The sequence below is a fragment of the Trichosurus vulpecula genome, chromosome 2, assembly GCF_011100635.1.
Source record: "Trichosurus vulpecula isolate mTriVul1 chromosome 2, mTriVul1.pri, whole genome shotgun sequence".
NCBI lineage: Eukaryota > Metazoa > Chordata > Mammalia > Diprotodontia > Phalangeridae > Trichosurus > Trichosurus vulpecula.
The window spans coordinates 280,452,006-280,470,266 of NC_050574.1; the positions used below are offsets into that span (position 1 = coordinate 280,452,006).

The 18,261-nt window shown below is 35.6% G+C and overlaps 1 protein-coding gene across 1 annotated transcript in view; it reads right to left on the bottom strand.

Annotated features, from left to right (window-relative positions):
* The window catches only part of ARHGAP15 (Rho GTPase activating protein 15), an 858,653-nt gene that overhangs the window by 419,075 nt on the left and 421,317 nt on the right, over positions 1–18,261 (bottom strand). The gene's annotated exons all lie outside the window — the stretch shown is intronic.

Genomic DNA, 18,261 nt, shown 5'->3' on the forward strand with positions numbered 1-18,261 from the left:
ACACACACACACCATTTATCATATATTCATCCTTTAAAGAAGATATAAGCAATTATAGAAAACCAGATTCTGTATACTTTATTTATAGGCCAAAATGCAATGATACTACAAGTAATATATGATTCAGTGAATAAAGAGCACAGGCCCAGGAAGGAGAAAAAAGTTAAGTAATGACTGGATTATTATACTAGGTAAATACATAATGATGAGAATAATAGCTAAATACATAAAAATGATAATATAGGTACTACATATTTCCATCTATTGGATATAACCAAAATAGCAGTAAGAAATAAATCATTATGCCAGATGCTTATATCAAGAAGAAAAAAAGAAAAAAAATGAATTTAGTCTACCCCTGAAAAGAAAAAAAAACTAATGAAAACAGAAAACATTGAAAGAGAAATAAACAAGATTAGAGCAGAAATCAATATAACCGAAAATTAGAAAACAATGGAAATGATAAACCCAGGAGGTGTTTTAGAGTAGGCTAACAAAATTGACACACCATTAGTAAGTTTAATCAAAAACAGAAAAGAGAATAAGCAAATCATGAAAATTAGAAACAAGCAAGAAGAGATCACAAGGAAGGCAAAAGAAATAAAGAAAATTATCAGAGGTTTCTATATATTATTTTATCCTAATGAAATTGAGAATGCAAAATAAATGGATAATTTTCTACAGAAGTAGAACAAATCAAAACTAACAAAACAAGACGTGGATAAGTGATCCATAGCAGGAAGATAAATTAAACAGGCCCTGAAATTCATTCTCCAAAAGTAACTATTTTTCCTTATTCATTGTTAATGTATTTGATTCTACCTTGCTAAATACTATAGGGTTTATGTAAGATTTTATTCCTCGTTTTGTTTTTCTGATTATTTGCTTTTTACTAACAGTTAATAAGTTTATAATGACATTTTAAAAGTTCACAATAGAAAAAAATCTAATTTATTTTCCTGTATTTTAGCAAGATATTTGAAATCTTTCAATGTATCCTTGCAGAAGGTACGGGCTAGGTAGCATCATCATGTTCTGTGGATCCAAGTAACTGGGAAATGTTTAACAAAATAAATTAAAATATGTACAACACAGATAATGTTTATTTGTGGTTTTCTGAGTTAATATGCAGTGGAGTTTGACACTACTGGGTTATAGTATAATTAATTGGATTCATGGATTCAGAACTGGTTGAATTACTGGATCCAAAGGATCGTTTTCAATTGATTGATGCCACCTTGGCAGGAAAGCTTGAGTGAAATACCCTATGAATCTGCCCTTGCTATTATGATATTTAACAATTTTTTTCAACAATATGGCAGAAGGCCATTTAGAGGCATTTTGGTGTAAAGGACAGAAAACATTGATCTGAATCTGAAAGAACTGATTTCAAGTACAGCCTTTGAGCATTCCTGATTCTTTGAATCTGGGCAAGTCACTTAACTTCTTATTGTCCTCCAGGCAACTCTTTAAAACTGTACATTTCAAAATATTTATAGTTATATATTGGTAGAGGGAATTTCTTCACTGGGAGTTCCCTCTACCATGGAAATTAAAGATTATCAAATATACAAGTGCCGTGGAGTTGAGAGGAATAACTAGTAATTGGACGAATGAACCAGATTCCAAAACGATTTTGTTAAGCTAGAATGATGGGCCTAATCTGCATAGGATGAAATTTAAAAGGAGCCATATAAAGTCCCACACTTGATTTGAAAGTAAGCAACCACACAAGTTCAGTATTTGCAAAATACAGCTAGACTACTGTTCATATGGGAAAGTTCTGATGTTTTAAATGAACTCCAAGAAAACTATGAAGCTAACAGTGGCATGATGGTGGGGGCGGGGGCGGGGGGGGGGTGAGTTCATGCGACTTTAAACTATCTTAAGAGAGAGATCATGTCCAAAATATTGACAAGATGGGGGTACCTCTATTGAAGAGAGCCCAGTATGAGAAGACTACATAGACCAAACTGTTGCAAGATTTATTGAAGAAATAAGGGATATTTAGCTTGGGGTACTGTGGTATTGGGAGAGATGTGACATGTATCCTCAAATATTTTTAGGGTTCATTGAATATCAGGGTTAGAATTATTCTCCTTGTCCCAGAGAATAGAAGGAGAAGAAATGAGGAGAAGTTGTAGAAAGACAGATTGTGGATCAATGGGGAAAAAAAAAAAAAACAACCCAAAACTTTCTGATAACTAGAGCTGTGCAAAAACGAAATGGACTGCCTTGGGAGGTATATATTTCATTTCAATCAGTGTCTCCACTTGGCATAGGTACCATAGAAAGGATTCATATTCAGGTCTAAGCTTACAAGAATGAGCTCTGAGGCCCCTTTAACCTCTGAGATCTTATGATTTTGGGACTAAAATTCATGGCAGAGTGCTTCATATAAAAGTAAACGGGGTGGCTAAGTAAATGATGTGATAAAAATAAGTAAGAAATGGAAAATGAAGATATTTTAGAAAATATGCCTTTGTTAAATTAAGAGGTACACATTTTAGAAACAGAACACAGCAGTTTGACACTGTAATGAAAGCTAAAGTTTCCTAATTTAAAAAAATGCTATATTTCATAGGGAGGAAAATAGATGGATCCACAGGAAGCCAAAAAAATAGAAAAATTTTAGATGTTTTATTTAAGCCATGCTCGTAAGAGAGCTCTGTGAATATGGCTTTAAACACAGGTATGTCTCAGTACAATAGAATCTTCCTGTGCTTACTTTTATAAAGTACATAATTGCCATCTAGTTTATCTTTTGTATAAAATAAGATTTCTACAGTATGTTAACCATGCTTATAGAGAATTATACCAGCAGTTTTGTTTAAAAAAGTCTATCCTACATAAATGTTAATGTTCTGAAATATTTATATCAGCATATTAATATATATGTATGTATACATATATATATATATACATACACACATACATATATGCACATATACGCGTGTGTCTACACACACACACACACACATATGTATTAGGCACAACTTCCTTACTTCTCTTTACCTCGCCAACAAAATGCTTTTGCCAGTCAAAGTCACCACGCTTGAAATCTGAGTCAGATTGCTTTTCTTGTTTCAGTTTAATTGCACCTAGGCTGTGAAATAATTTGGCACACCCCAAAGCATTAGAATCTATTGTAATATAACTATGTGCATTATTAAGGAAACTATAGAATGGCAATATACCCCATTATTTCTCACATCTATAAGTATTTAGTTTTCAAGGTGTTAGTTTGTCTGTGTCAGAATAGACGGGAACTGTACTGGTTGATATCCATACGAATGCTTCCAGTGCATCTTTGCATACAAGATATATTTTCAGCCATGTATTCATGTTGTGTATGTACCATGGGTTGTGGTTTTAGGCATTTCGAGGTAAGTGACTTGCTTGTGTTCTCATAGGTACCATGTTTCAGAGGCTGGGTTTGATGATGACTCCAAGACTCTAGCTCTTATAGTATGTGTACATTGTAGGTATTTAATAAATGTTTATTAAAAGTTTGTTTAATTAAATAAGTTTCTCCAAAATCAATTAACTGATATAGGGGTGGGATGGGGCAGAGAGGACAGAGGAGACATGAAATGACATTTCATATGAGTAAATCTTAAAGGTTTTAAATTCACTGAAAGGTTGATAAACCCAACAAAATGACAGAACAGCTGAAAATATTGATTCAATATTGGATTGTATTAATAAGATCATAAGATTTGGAGTTATATTTGGCTTAGAGGTCATCTAGTCTAAGGAGGAAAGAGAAACATACTATGCAGACAAAGTAAAGCCAGAGTCCCAGGCTACTATTCTTCTTTGGTTAGACCACGTGACTAATATTATATAGAATGTAAGCTCTTTGAGACCAAAAACTATGTCATTTTTACCTCACCGTCACCCTACCTACATAGTAATCATAAAATAAATGATGAATTGGATTGAATACTGATGAGTTCTGAACATTGCATTTCAGGAAGAACCTTGTCAATTAGCATCCTTTAGGTCTTCAATGCTTCAAGTTTTTATGCTTCACTGCCGAAATTCCAAAAAGAATACACTTGCTAAGCCTACTTTCTCACTACTCATTTTTTATTTATTCTCCTTCACTAAGACTTAATTCCTACTATTCTAATAATAATCCACATTTATGTAACATACTAAGCTTACAAGACGATTCCTTCAGAATGATAAGTATTACGTTATTTAGTGTGGTTTAGTGCATAGAGAACTGTTCTAAGCACCAGGTAGGTCTTGGTTTCAAGTCCTATCTCTGAAACATGCTGAGTATATGACCCATGGCAAGTCCCTTTACCCCTCAGTGCTCCAGGTAACTCTCGAAGGCTAGCAGTAGCACAACTGTTGTGAATCTACATTAGTAGAGGGAGTTTCCTTTCCTGAGAACTCCCTCTATTGATAAAATCATACGTAGGCAAAAAAAAAAAATCCTCATTTTACACATAATGATACCGATGTTAAGTGACCAATGTCAGACAACTAAAAAATTATTTCCTCTAATTTTTTTTCTTTTTTTTTCTTTATTTTTTTATTTTATTTTTTTTAATTTAATTTAAATTTATTTATTTAACATATTTGGTTTTCAGCATTGATTTTCACAACCGTTTGAATTACAAATTTTATCCCCATTTCTACCCTCCCCCCCACTCCAAGATGGCATATATTCTGGTTGCCCTGTTCCCCAGTCAGCCCTCCCCTCTATCACCCCCTCCCCTCTCATCCCCTTTTCCCTTCCTTTCTTGTAGGGCAAGATAAATTTCTACGCCTCATTGCCTGTGTATCTTATTTTTTAGTTGCATGCAAAAACTTTTTTTTTTGAACATCTGATTTTAAAACTTTGAGTTCCAAATTCTCTCCCCTCTTCCCTTCCTACCCACCCTCCCTAAGAAGTCGAGCAATTCAACCTAGGCCACTTGCGTATCATTATGTATAACCCTTCCACAATACTCATGTTGTGAAAAGCTAACTACATTTTGCTCCTTTTCAACCCATCCCGCTTTATTGAATTTTCTCCCTTGACCCTGTCCCCTTTCCAAAGTGTTTGTTTTGATTACCTCCACCCCCATCTTCCCTCCCCTCCATCATCCCCCCCCTTTTATTTTTTTTATCTTCCTCCCTCTTCTTTCCTATGGGGTAAGATACCCAACTGAGTATGTATGGTATTCCCCCTCAGGCCAAATCTGATGAGAGCAAGGTTCACTCATTCCCCCCTCACCTGCCCTCTCCCCTCCTCCCACAGAACTGCTTCTTCTTGCCACCTTTACTTGAGATAATCCACCCCATTCTATCTCTCCCTATCTCCCTCTCTCAGTATGTTGCTCTCTCATCCCTTAATTTCATTTTATTTCTTTTAGATATCTTCCCTTCATCTTCAACTCACCCTGTGTCTGCTCTCTCTCTTTTACATGTATATATATATATACATATATATATATATACACACATATATAAACAGACATATATATATATTTATACATATACATACACATACATACATATACACATAGATATATACATACATACACATTCTCTTATATATATACATAAGCATATACATATATATATATATATATGCATATTCCCTTCAACTACCCTAATACTGAGGTCTCATGGATCATACACATCATCTTTCCATGTGGGAATGTAAACAAAACAGTTCAACTTTAGTAAGTCCCTTGCAATTTCCGTTTCTTGATTACCTTTTCATGCTTCTCTTGATTCTTGTGTTTGAAAGTCAAATTTTCTATTCAGTTCTGGTCTTTTCACTGAGAAAGCTTGAAAGTCCTCTATTTTATTGAAAATCCATATTTTGCCTTGGAACATGATACTCAGTTTTGCTGGGTAGGTGATTCTAGGTTTAATCCTAGCTCCATTGACCTTCGGAATATCGCATTCCAAGCCCTTCGATCTCTTAATGTAGAAGCTGCCAGGTCTTGGGTTATTCTGATTGGGTTTCCACAATACTCAAATTGTTTCTTTCTGGCTGCTTGCAGTATTTTCTCCTTGATCTGGGAGCTCTGGAATTTGGCAACAATATTCCTAGGAGATTTCTTTTTGGGATCTATTTGAGGAGGCGATCGATGGATTCTTTCAATTTCTATTTTGCCCTGTGGCTCTAGAATATCAGGGCAGTTCTCCTTGATAATTTCTTGAAAGATGATATCTAGGCTCTTTTTGATCATGGCTTTCAGGTAGTCCAATAATTTTTAAATTATCTCTCCTGGATCTATTTTCCAGGTCAGTGGTTTTTCCAAGGAGATATTTCACATTGTCTTCCATTTTTTTATTCCTTTCGTTCTGTTTTATAATATCCTGATTCCTCATAAAGTCACTAGCTTCCACTTGCTCCAATCTAATTTTTAGAGTAGTATTTTCTTCAGTGGTCTTTTGGACCTCCTTTTCCATTTGGCTAATTCTGCCTTTCAAGGCATTCTTCTCCTCATTGGCTTTTTGGAGCTCTTTTGCCATTTGAGTTAGTCTGTTTTTTAAGGTGTTGTTTTCTTCAGTGTATTTTTCAGTATTTTTTTGGGTCTCCTTTAGCAAGTCATTGACTTGTTTTTCATGGTTTTCTCGCATCCTTCTCATTTCTCTTCCCAATTTTTCCTCTACTTCTCTAACTTGCTTTTCCAAATCCTTTTTGAGTTCTTCTATGGCCTGGGGCCAGTTCATGTTTTTCTTGGAGGCTTTTGTTGTAGGCTCTATGACTTTGTTGTCTTCTTTAGGCTGTATGTTTTGGTCTTCTTTGTCACCAAAGAAAGAATCCAAAGTCTGAGACTGAATCTGGGCGTGTTTTCGCTGCCTGGCCATATTCCCAACCAACTAACTTGACCCTTGAGTTTTTCAGGGGGGTATGACTGCTTGTAGACTAACGAGTTCTATGTTCCACGTTTGGGGGGGAGGTGCCAGCTCTGTCAGACCCGCACTGCTCCTTCCCCAAGAACCCCCAACCCGAACTGGGCTTAGATCTTCAGCAGGCTGTGCACCCCTGCTCTGATCTGCCACTTCCATTCCTCCCACCAGGTGGGCCTGGAGCCGGAAGTAACAACAGCTGTAGCTGCCCCACCTCTGCTGCCCCGGGGCTGGAAGCCAAACCACAAACTCCGTCCTCTCCCGCAGCTTTTCCCACTAACCTTCTCCGCAGTCTTTGGTGTTTGTGGGTCAAGGGGTCTGGTAACTGCTGCAGCTCACTGAATCAGGGCGCTAGGGCCCCCTCTGCCCTGCTTCTGGTCTAGATGGTCCACACCGCTCAGGCTGGGCTCTGCTCCACTCCGTTCCCAGCTCCCAGCTCCCAGCTCCGAGCTCCGTGTGGAATAGACCTCACCCAGAGACCATCCAGGCTGTCCTGGGCTGGAGCCCTGCTTCCCTCTGCTGTTCTGTGGGTTCTGCCGTTCTAGAATTGGTTCAGAGCCATTTTTTATAGGTTTTTGGAGGGACTCGGTAACGGAGCTCACTCTAGTCCCTGCTTACCAGCTGCCATCTTGGCTCCGCCCCCTTCCTCTATTTTTTCAAGACTGAAATTATAATTAACACAAACCAAGAACTTATTACCTACTCTGCTTTTTTTTGGTGGGGGGAACTCTAGCAAATATCTGGATACTTGGAATGCCAACTGTGAACATTTCTTGCATTCCAAGATTATTTCTCCTATCTGACCAGGTGGTCTGTAGTATTTCCACTAAAATGTTGTTTTGGTTCCTTCCTTTTTTATTTGTCACCAATATTATCTACCCTCAATATTTCTATCTTCTTCTACATCTATTCTTCACAAGAATATATCATCCTAACATATTCTTAAGTAATGATTCAATAAGAACTGATTGTTCTAAAGAAAAACACCTAAATCTAGGGTCTTCAGCAAAACTGGCTATGTTGCTGATGATATTAGCCCCATACAGCAATTAAACAATCTTTTGGATCATAATAGTTCACATTGGCATATAAAGTATTTGTGCCTGAACACTTCTTGGATGATGATATTTTAAATGAATTCATCTGGAACTGGATTATCAAACATCTAATCCTCTAGTGCTTTCTGTAGTGTTTAAAGTCCTTTAAAAATCCACGTCACACCCTTTCAAAAGAAAACTTATATTTCTTCCTTGCCATTCAGTATATCTGCATACTTATTAATATCTTACTAACATTTATAGATAAATTAATCAATGCTTATATACACAGCATAATAAGTATTTTGTAAATGTTGAATTGAATTAACGTGTATTTCTCTTTTTACAGAGTACAACCATAGAAAGGGGTCTTATAAGAGAAACATATTTATTTACTTGTATGATGTTTTGATTTAATAGCCCTTGTCTCTCACATAGGCCTTGATTATCAAGTATGCATATAATGAAAATTATATAAGGGGTGGCAACATTTAACATGTAGGGGGATGGAATTAACTTTAAGATGCTTTGTTTTGATAGTTTCAACCACTTATTCGATCATCTTTGCTATTTGGATCCTAATCAAAGATTCAGCATGACCTTCAAACATTTCAATGGTTTCTCTTTGTTTATTAGGTAAGAGTTTGTCTTCTTCTTCTAGACTAGATATTATATATTTTTTGCAGTTTTAATATTGTCTTTGTTTTCTTGGCAGATGGCTTATTTGTCTTATTTTCATGCATTGGCAAGATTATGCTGTTTTCTACAAACTTCTTAATAAAAAGAATTTTAAAAAAACCAAATTATGTATTTATATGAGTCTCTAGAACAGGCTTCATAATATGTGTTTAAAACAATTGCCTAATTACATATTTATCCAAGAAACTGATATGACTCGTTCTTTTTGGATAAATAGTGCACATCTTACACATTTTCTTAATTACATATTTACCAGTAAGGTCAGAATGGTCACCAAGTTAAAAATATATTTTCATGTAAAAACAGAAAAATAACAAATTAATAGCAATTTCCCTTAAAGTATTCTTAATTTAACTTATATTCAGAAATTTTGACCTTGATTTAAAAGATTTTGTAGCTGTAAGGAAAAAAAAATTGTACTTAATTACAATAGCAGGCAGAGTTCAAGTCAAGTCAATAAACATTTATTAAGTGCCTACTATTTGTCAGGCACTCTACTAAGAGAGACTTGACTCTAACTGGTCCCATACATAAAAGGCTACCCCAGACTTCCTCACTTTGCCACGTTAACTAGAGCTGAGATTCCTTTGCCTCCTCCTCTGGTGCTGTGAATATAGAAGATGTCCGGGATGCCAACCCCTCCCCAATATTATGAAGGTGCAGACTTCATATCCACTCTTTACCACTGGAATCTTAACAGTATTAATTTATTCTGAATGGCCTGGTAGATAGCAGTGAACCTCTTCTACTCATATAGGACTCAAAAGGAGTTTTCTCATGGAAAATGTTATAAATTGTGTTTCAGGGCTATATAGTAATATCAGTACAGTAGTCCAGCTACCTTGTGGTTTAAATAAACTTTTTGTGGGTTATCCTGGGACCCCAATCAACATTTATTGTAGTCTTTCTCTGAGAAAGTAAACTTTGAATTCCAGACCGATGACTTGTTAATGAACTTTTGAAACACAATCTAGTTCTAAACTGGGGACTCCCTATATTTGTAAACCTTTGGATTAGTACTGGAAAAGTCCACCATTAGCAGTAAACCTATTTCTGTTCATCATGGCTATGCAAGGCATGCAGACAAGTTAAAAAAATACACAAAACATTCTACAACTATTTCCATCACCTACGATATTTAAATCATCCCCATTTGTACTGATCATTTCCATCCCTATCCCTCACCTACTATTACCCATTCTACTGAGTATATTGGGTCTTTTTGTCCATATTCAAGAATACCACTTTTTCACAGGACAAAACTTCTATGATAATTTAACAAAAATAATAGAAAGAGAGCATATTTTTCTATTCGTCCATCTTACTGATTTCTTTTAGTCCTCAAGAATATGGTTTATTTCCTTGGGTGCTTAGAGGTAATAAGAATGACATTATGAAAGGTTAATATTACAACATTGTGGCAAAAATCTAAGATGAAAAGAGTTTTTGGTAAAACTGAACATTAGTCTGGGGAAATGTAATAATTTGTTAACTAAAAATAATCTTTCCACAACATTGCATGCTTTTACTCAACGTCCTTTCTCTTACATAATAATCCTTCATTAGTGAAATTCCAAGAAGAAGCTTTACTTGTAGTTCATGAACTTGGGGAGAAGAATAAAATGATTGAATGGTTTCATCTGAAATCTAGATCTGAGTATCCAAAAAATGTATTCTAAATTCATTTTTTTAAAAAAGTAGATGGGGGAAAAAGAGGCTTATAGAATTAAGAAATTTAGATGAGTTTTTTTGTCTTTCAGATGGACGATGGTGAAAATTGAACTTGGTCTAATTTTTAAGAGATGTTTACAGCACAATATAAAAATGGTACAAAAAGTTAACTGATTGTATAAGAGTAATTGATAATTATAGAGATTCTTGCCAATGCAGTGTTTCCTATTAAAGAGGTAAACAAGAACAGAGTCACTGAAGGAAGAAACATGCCATTCACATTTGTAGCTTCCAAAGTACCTTGCACGTAGTAGTTTTGCCAAAAATATCAATTGAATTAAATGAATAAATAGATTAAAAGTAAGGACTAAAGAAAAGCTGAACAACCTAAAAATCTAATATCCATTCAAAACTGTTGTTAAGCACTTGCTGGGTACAAGTTACTATTCTAAGCACTACAGGGGAAATAAAGAATAAAATACAGTCCCCGAATTCAAGGAGCTTTCAGTGTATTAGACTACAAGAAATATACACAGATAAATTTGATATACATATATATATGTATATATGTACACATACACACATATAATATGACTTTAAGTACATGTAAAAGTATAAAGTATTATGAGAATAAGTAAGGAAAAATTATTTCCAATATGGAGAAAGAATTGAAGAAAATTTGATTAAGGTTGTGAGATTTGAGCTGGATTTGGATGATGGTCAGGATATTAAAATGTCAAGTAAAGATTGCTAACTGCCTATCCTTCTGTTCATAAAAGACATGAGTGCCCTGTGACTTACTTATCACATTATTTGATGTGACTCTTTCTGAGAATGTTTAGGTAGCTTTTTTTTTTCATCTGGATTATGACATGGTAAGGGAATGACTGTCAATGCTCAGAAGACTCTACTTTCCATTTTCAAATAAAATTTCCATTTTTAAATCCTCCTATTTCTTTTAATGACATCACAATTCATCTAGCCATTCATGCCTGAAGCACAAGCACTAACTCTTAGAATTTTAGAGTTGAGTACCCACCCTGGAGTCAAGAGGACCTGAGTTCAAATCCAGCCTCAGACACTGGACGCTTACTAGCTATCTGACCTTGGGCAAGTTGCTTAACCTTGTTTACCTCACCAAAAAACATAGAGTTGGAAGGGACCTCAGTGACTATCTAGTTCAACCCATACTTGAAAAAGAATTCCCTCTATGATGCATCTCAGAAGTGGTATGAAGCCTTTGCTGAAAGCTCTCCAATTGGAGGGAACTCCCATCACCCCCTGATGTAGAAAATTTCACTTTTAGATAGGACTAATTGTTAGAAAACTTTCCCTATACAAAGTCTGAATTAGCCTCTTTGCAACTTCTTTCCATTGTTCCTAGCTCTGTCCTCTGGGGCTCAATATGTAAAATATTCTATGTATCAATTCTTCAAATATTTGATAAATACCATATCTCTACTAAGTCTTCTCTTCTCCAGGCTAAATGTCTCAAGTTCATTCAACAAATTCTTGCATGGGATGAATCTGAGTCACTTCCCTATCCTGGTTGACTGCCTCTTAATACTCTTCCCCAAATGGGCTCAGAAGCCCAGTGAACTCTTCATTTTCCATCAGCTAGACTCTCTGGATTCTACTCCACCATCTTCATCCCATCCTCTCCCCATCCTTGCACCTTCACAGAAGAAGTACATCACCAGGAAGCTCATCATTATGAAGACTGCTTCAGCGTTGGTTCTTATACCTTTTCAGAAGCTCACTAGCCTCTGTCCCTCTGATTGGAGGCCTGGAAGGCAGAGCAAAAGACTCCTCCTAAACATTTCATAAAAAAGAGGACTCAGAAGCCCATTGAGTTCATTTCAATTCCCATCAGATACACTCTTTGGATTCTATTTTGCCCTCATGCCTCTCCCCATGCAGGGTACTGTTTCTATCTCCTTTCTACCCTACTTCCCCTTTTTAGCTTCCTTTTTTGTGTTGTTTTCCTCTATTAGATTGTAAGCTCCTTAAAGGAAGAAAATAAGTTTACTTTTCTTATTTGTAACTCCAGGGCTTAACATAGTACCAAGCACATAATAGATGCTCAATAAATGTTTGTAGCATTTTTATATTGTATATGGCACCTAGGACTAAACATGATAACCAATATGTTTTCTTACTGGTATCAATTGCAGGGGACTAATACTCCCTCATTTTTGGTCTTTCTCAAGGCAGCCTAAGATCTTGAGCTGTAAGTGTCAAGTGTCAAGTGTCTGAGGCTGGATTTGAACTCAACCTAAGATCTTGAACTAACTACCAAATAACATTGATAATTCACACGAAGTTTGCATTTCACCAAAATCACTTGAGTTTCCCCCACAGATAAATTGCTCACTAGCCATACCTCCACTATCTGGGATGTCTGAATGTGATTTTATTTAATGAAATATACGATTTTATACTTACTCATATTTTATGTGATCTCATATAGTAGATCCTTCCAATCTCTTACTGGATTTAATCAGTAGTCAGGTTATACTGATTCAACCAACATATCTCTTGTATTGATCCTTTTCTCTGATATCCTACTATTTGGAGGCCTTTAGAATATTGCTAGAAACCTAACTGGACTTCCCACTGAGTACTCAACCCCCTAACCCATTCTATACAACTCAAATTATTCTTTCCCAGGGCGTTGCTCTAATCTCATCTCTCTCCTTGCTCAAAAGGCTTTATTAGTGACTTTCTGTTGCCTAAAGAACAGTCTTTAGCCTCATTTCTAGACACTTCATACCTGGCTCCAACTTACTTTGCCAGTTGTGTCTTAACCTTAGTTGTCTTTGCAAACCCTTCTATTCTCTAGCCAAATTAGACCACTCTTTTTCACTCAGATGTTTCTCATGCCTTCCATGACTTTAACTATGTTTTTCCCCATATCTAAAATCCCTATTTCCCACCTATCCTTCAAGAACCAGTACAAATGCCACCTCCTTGCCCTCATTCTCCTAACCCGAAGTGATCTCTTGTCCTCCTAACATTCTATATACCTCTCATGAACTTATCGTATTGAATTTCTTCAATTAAGTTCCCTGAAAGCAAGAGTACTGCCTCTTTCATTTATACACGTCCAGTATGGCCTGGCATGGTGCCAAATACGAGCATAATACATGGTTATTGTTCTTTTTTAATGATCGAATTGTTTTGAATTGAGATGAGTACAGTACTTCTAGCAAGTGTTCTTCTTGTTTTTTCTCCTACACGTTCTAGTTTATGCCCTATTTTTGTTCTGTATATGTAGGAGCACACATGGAGTGAGGTGGGTTAATATACTGTGTTTTAGCCTTGAAATTATGAAAAACAATGACAGATTAATTTCCTTTCCCTGAAGATGCAAACAAATATCTCCTTCCACTCATTCTCCAGGGAACTACTCCTGAGAGATGCTCTTCTGTTTTCCTCAAATGACTTGGCCTTCACTCTTAATTTCCTGGCTTCTTTTCTGTCAGACTCAAGTGCTATCTTCAAATCTCTGGTTTGTACTTAATATTGGCAGGTTAACAGTATTTAAAAAAAAACATACAAGAGAGTTTAAACTTTTAGCTTTCTGAGTCCAGCCATTGAGTTTACATATTTTCCCATGTTTTCCAAACTGGACAATGAAATGACCACCTGTTAACTGCTAACAATGTTCTCATGCCTTTTTAAAAGTAATTTTGGCTTTATCTCTCCGTAATCCTGGCGACAATACTTGTGTGAACATCGAGGGCATGGGAAGCCAAAGGCAGCAAACTGACAATAAAGTTTGTGCTTAGACTGCTAATAAGAACTTGAATAGTCTGATTCTCTAATTCCACATAATTATTTAATCTCAAGGAGATGAAATCAATCCAAATGCATGTTTTAAGCAACCTAAACTAGGGTGGTTAAATATAGTCCTAAGTTCAGAAAGATTTCACACAGCATGCATAACACTCTTAAAATATTTTATAGAACATCAAATATGAAACATGCCAATCACCATTTCAAAAAGCATAGTCCAATCTGATATAATATGGGTGGATCACTTTTTATGCCTCCCAAATGAAAATGAAGATATTAAAATAGGATGAATTATATCCAAAATAATAAAGTAATGTTAACCATATTGACTTACCAACAGATAATTCTTGGCATTAAAAGTACTTAAAACAGTAAGACCACCCAAAAAATAAGAAACAACTAGTTCCTAAAAATAGATCTTGCTATAAAGATAAACGGTAAATATTTTAAAAATAAAAGATGGGCCAGGAAAGAGAATTTGGTTTTAATTCCATTTCTGGCAATCTGTTAAAGTGCTCTATGGGACAGGTAGATAGAATGATCTGTGCCTCAGTTTTATGATTTGAAAATTGCTATTAAGGCTAATGCACACTGAACAAATCTGTGATAAACAGTTGCCCTGACATTTTGCAACTTGCTATACGTTAAATGCGTCAGGAATCAAATACACAGCCTTGGGGCCACATGTGGCCCATGACACTGCTGAGTACAATCCAAACCAGATTAAAATAATTAGAAGATACTTTACAAAATAAATAAAAGTAAAACAAAGCACAGATAAAATTACATATTAAAACTAAGTCAATCTTTATGTACCAGATAGTGGTACTATTTCTATCTGAGTTTGGCATCACTGGACTACAAAGGAAACTGAGTTCATTGAGACAGAAGCACTCAGTGGGTGTTCCAGTTTTTCATCTTGCCATGGAGTTGACCCTGAATTCTTAGTTATGCCAGAAGAGTGCAAGCTTGTCTTTGGTGATACCAAGTTGGAAAGACTTTTAATGTTGGTCCAGTAATAATGTAATTTTAATAAGCCACAGTCTACCTGAATGTAGGGATCCTCATGGCAGTAAGTTAGTGACCAAGTGATGAGGCTTTTGGTCATGACAATTCATAAAATGTAATTTAGAAACAGTTAAATAAACATAGTTACGGATCAAAGAATACAGAAATGTATTCTCAAAGAGTTTTTGCTTTTCTCCTTGTCTTTAGTGAGGGTTGATTCTAAGCTCATCAAAGATAACTGTCTCTTTTTTCCACTAAAAATCTAAGAATTCACTGATTTCATATCATTGTTTAACAATCCTACTGCTTCAACTAAAGTACTTCAGGTTGGTTATTATTAAACACACATTATATTGGTTGTTATTAAATACACACACATATATTTCCCATGTCTTTCAAACTAGACAATGAAATGACCACCTGTTAACTGCTAACAAAAGTCTCATGCCTTTTTAAAAGTAATTTTGGCTTTATCTCACCAACATATACATACATATGTATTTTTGTGTGTTAAAGGTAGACTTAAAATAAATTTTGCAAAACTTTTTGTGCTTTGGATAAATTAGTTCCATTGATTCAGGACACACCTATTTCCCCTCTTCTCCCATCCCTCTCTTCTCTCCCCTTGTGCACATAGTCTCTCTCTCTCTCTCTCTTTCTCTCTCTCTTTCTCTCTCTCTCTCTCTCCCTGTCTCTCTCTCTCTCATATATATATATATATATATGTGTATATATATATATATACACACATATATATCCACATGTTTATGTATATACTACACATGTATATTGAGTATATTGTTCTGTGTGAATATATACACATATAATATATGCTTATGTGTAAACATAAGTGAATATAGATACATATCATATTCTATTTGAGTACATGCATATGCGCACAAATATAAATATATATATTATACATATACATATCTATATTTTAGTATTAAAATAATATTTAGGGCAGGAGGTCTAAATGCTATATGTTGGTTATAGGATCTTCAATATGAATCAGATAAACGAAGATGAGATAAGTAAGAAGAATCAACGATGTTCTTCACCTGTTTATAGAGAAGCTTAATTTTAAGAGAGATGAGGGCACTCACTGATTAGTTGAAAAGTACATTTTTGTAAAATAGTGATAATTTCAAGATACCTCCTAGATTATAAACCAGGGTAGCCAAAAGAATGGTTATTTCCCTGATAGAAACAGAGAGGTAGAAGGGGGATCTTTAAGGAAAAAGATAAGGAAATTGACCCTGTGAGGAAACTGGATCTGATTGGGACTGTGACAGAAATGAGAACAGAGGAGAGAAGACAATGAGATGTGTTGAGGAAACAGTATCTACCAGGCTCTCTGCCACATGGACTGTTTTTTTGCTCCTAAAAGGCAAGGAAGCTATCCCTGAGATCTGATTGGTCCAGAGGACTAAGACTTAAGCTTAGGGGCTATCTGACTTGCCTCCATAGAAAAATCCATTTGGTCAGCAAGGTAGGATATTGTGATTTGTATGGCAGTGGGATGTTTGCCAAATCTAAGGGTCTCTAGCCTACCTTCCTTTCTTCCTTCCTTCCTTCTCTGTATATGCTTTGTAGCCACTCAGTAAAATATAAACTCTTTGCAGGCAGGGGTTGTCTTATTTTGTCTTCTTATCTCCAGTGCCTACCATATGTCTGGAACATAAAGGTGGCTTGATAAGTGCTTGCTGTATTGAAATGAATGGTAAGAAGAAATAAACGGTGAGACTGGGAAATATCTCTCAAACTAGAATGGAGGCCTGGGAGAATAGAGAGAAAGCATGTAAAATATCTGCACCTCTTTTAAAATTTACTTTCTAGCAAAAGGGGAGAAGCTAAATATTTCCTGTGTTACTTTAATGATAATGCTATCCTTTAAAATGTAGAGAAAGGCACAAGAGGAACTTCTATTATGGATTTTATTTTGACCACTGTAGCTTAACTGGTTGTTGAAGGAGAAATTGTCAGAAATTTGGGGGGAAATTATCATACCATCTTGGAGTTTGTGATAGAGGAAAAACCTTGGTGACATGGAATGAAATGCATTCTGTATTTGTAGAGAATATATTTAAAAAGGTTTAGAGAAACCAAGGGTAGGCTGTCATGATCTAATATTTTACAAATGGGATGATGAAAACATCCCAGGCACAAAACAAAGCTCATAAGAAAAAAAAATTCAGAAGATGCAAAGAACAATTCTAATGACAATGATATGAAGGAAAAATGTGAATCCAAAGAAAACTCAATGGTGAACTTAGAGATAAAGATAAGACAGAACAAATACATGTACAAAGGATGGAAAAAAGGGGAGGTAACCCAAGGGGAGATAATAAGATAGGTATAGATTCTTAGATCAGGAGAATGATACATATATACATATAGCACAGTATTTGTTAAAGTTTCTTATCCTATTTTTGTAGTCAATATGGAGAAATACAGGCTAGAAAATAGTATAATTAGGTTGATTCGCAATTGGTTAAATGACTAGACCCAAATAGTAGTCATTTGTCATTTGATGCCAACAAATATGTGGGATCAAAAAATAGATTCATTGTAAGGTTGATGGTGTCTGATATTTCAGTTGAAAAGCTCAGGGATCTGACTTTGGCCTTGTCAGATCTGACCCAGGGAATCTGACTTTGGCCTTAACATTTTTATTAATGACTTCAATGAAGGCATACATAGCACACATCAAAAAATTGCACAAAATTTAAAGAGATAACTAACCTTTTGGAGTCAGGATCCAAAAATATCTGTGGCTTCTATTTGAAGGTTGTCATGTGGAAGAGGGATTAGACTTGTTTTGTTTGTCCTCAGAAGTCAGAATTAGGACCAAAGGTTTGGAGAGGAAGATTTCAATTGAATACAAAGGGAAAAAGGTTCCTAACAATTGTAGCTACTCCCAAGTGGAATAGAAAATCTGGGGAGGTAGTATGTTCTTAGTCAATAGATCATTTTGATTATTTGTTAGTAATGTTGAGGGCATTATTAGTAGCAGAAAGGTTGGATCCTGTAACCTCTGTATTCCTTCTGAGATTCTGTGAAGGTCCTGCCACTGTGATAGTTATGAGAAAAGATAATTTTTAGCTAGCTTGAGGTCTATTACCACTGGATGAACTAATTTAGAGGGCACTTATGAAGTTCCTCTGTAGCCCGTAAGATC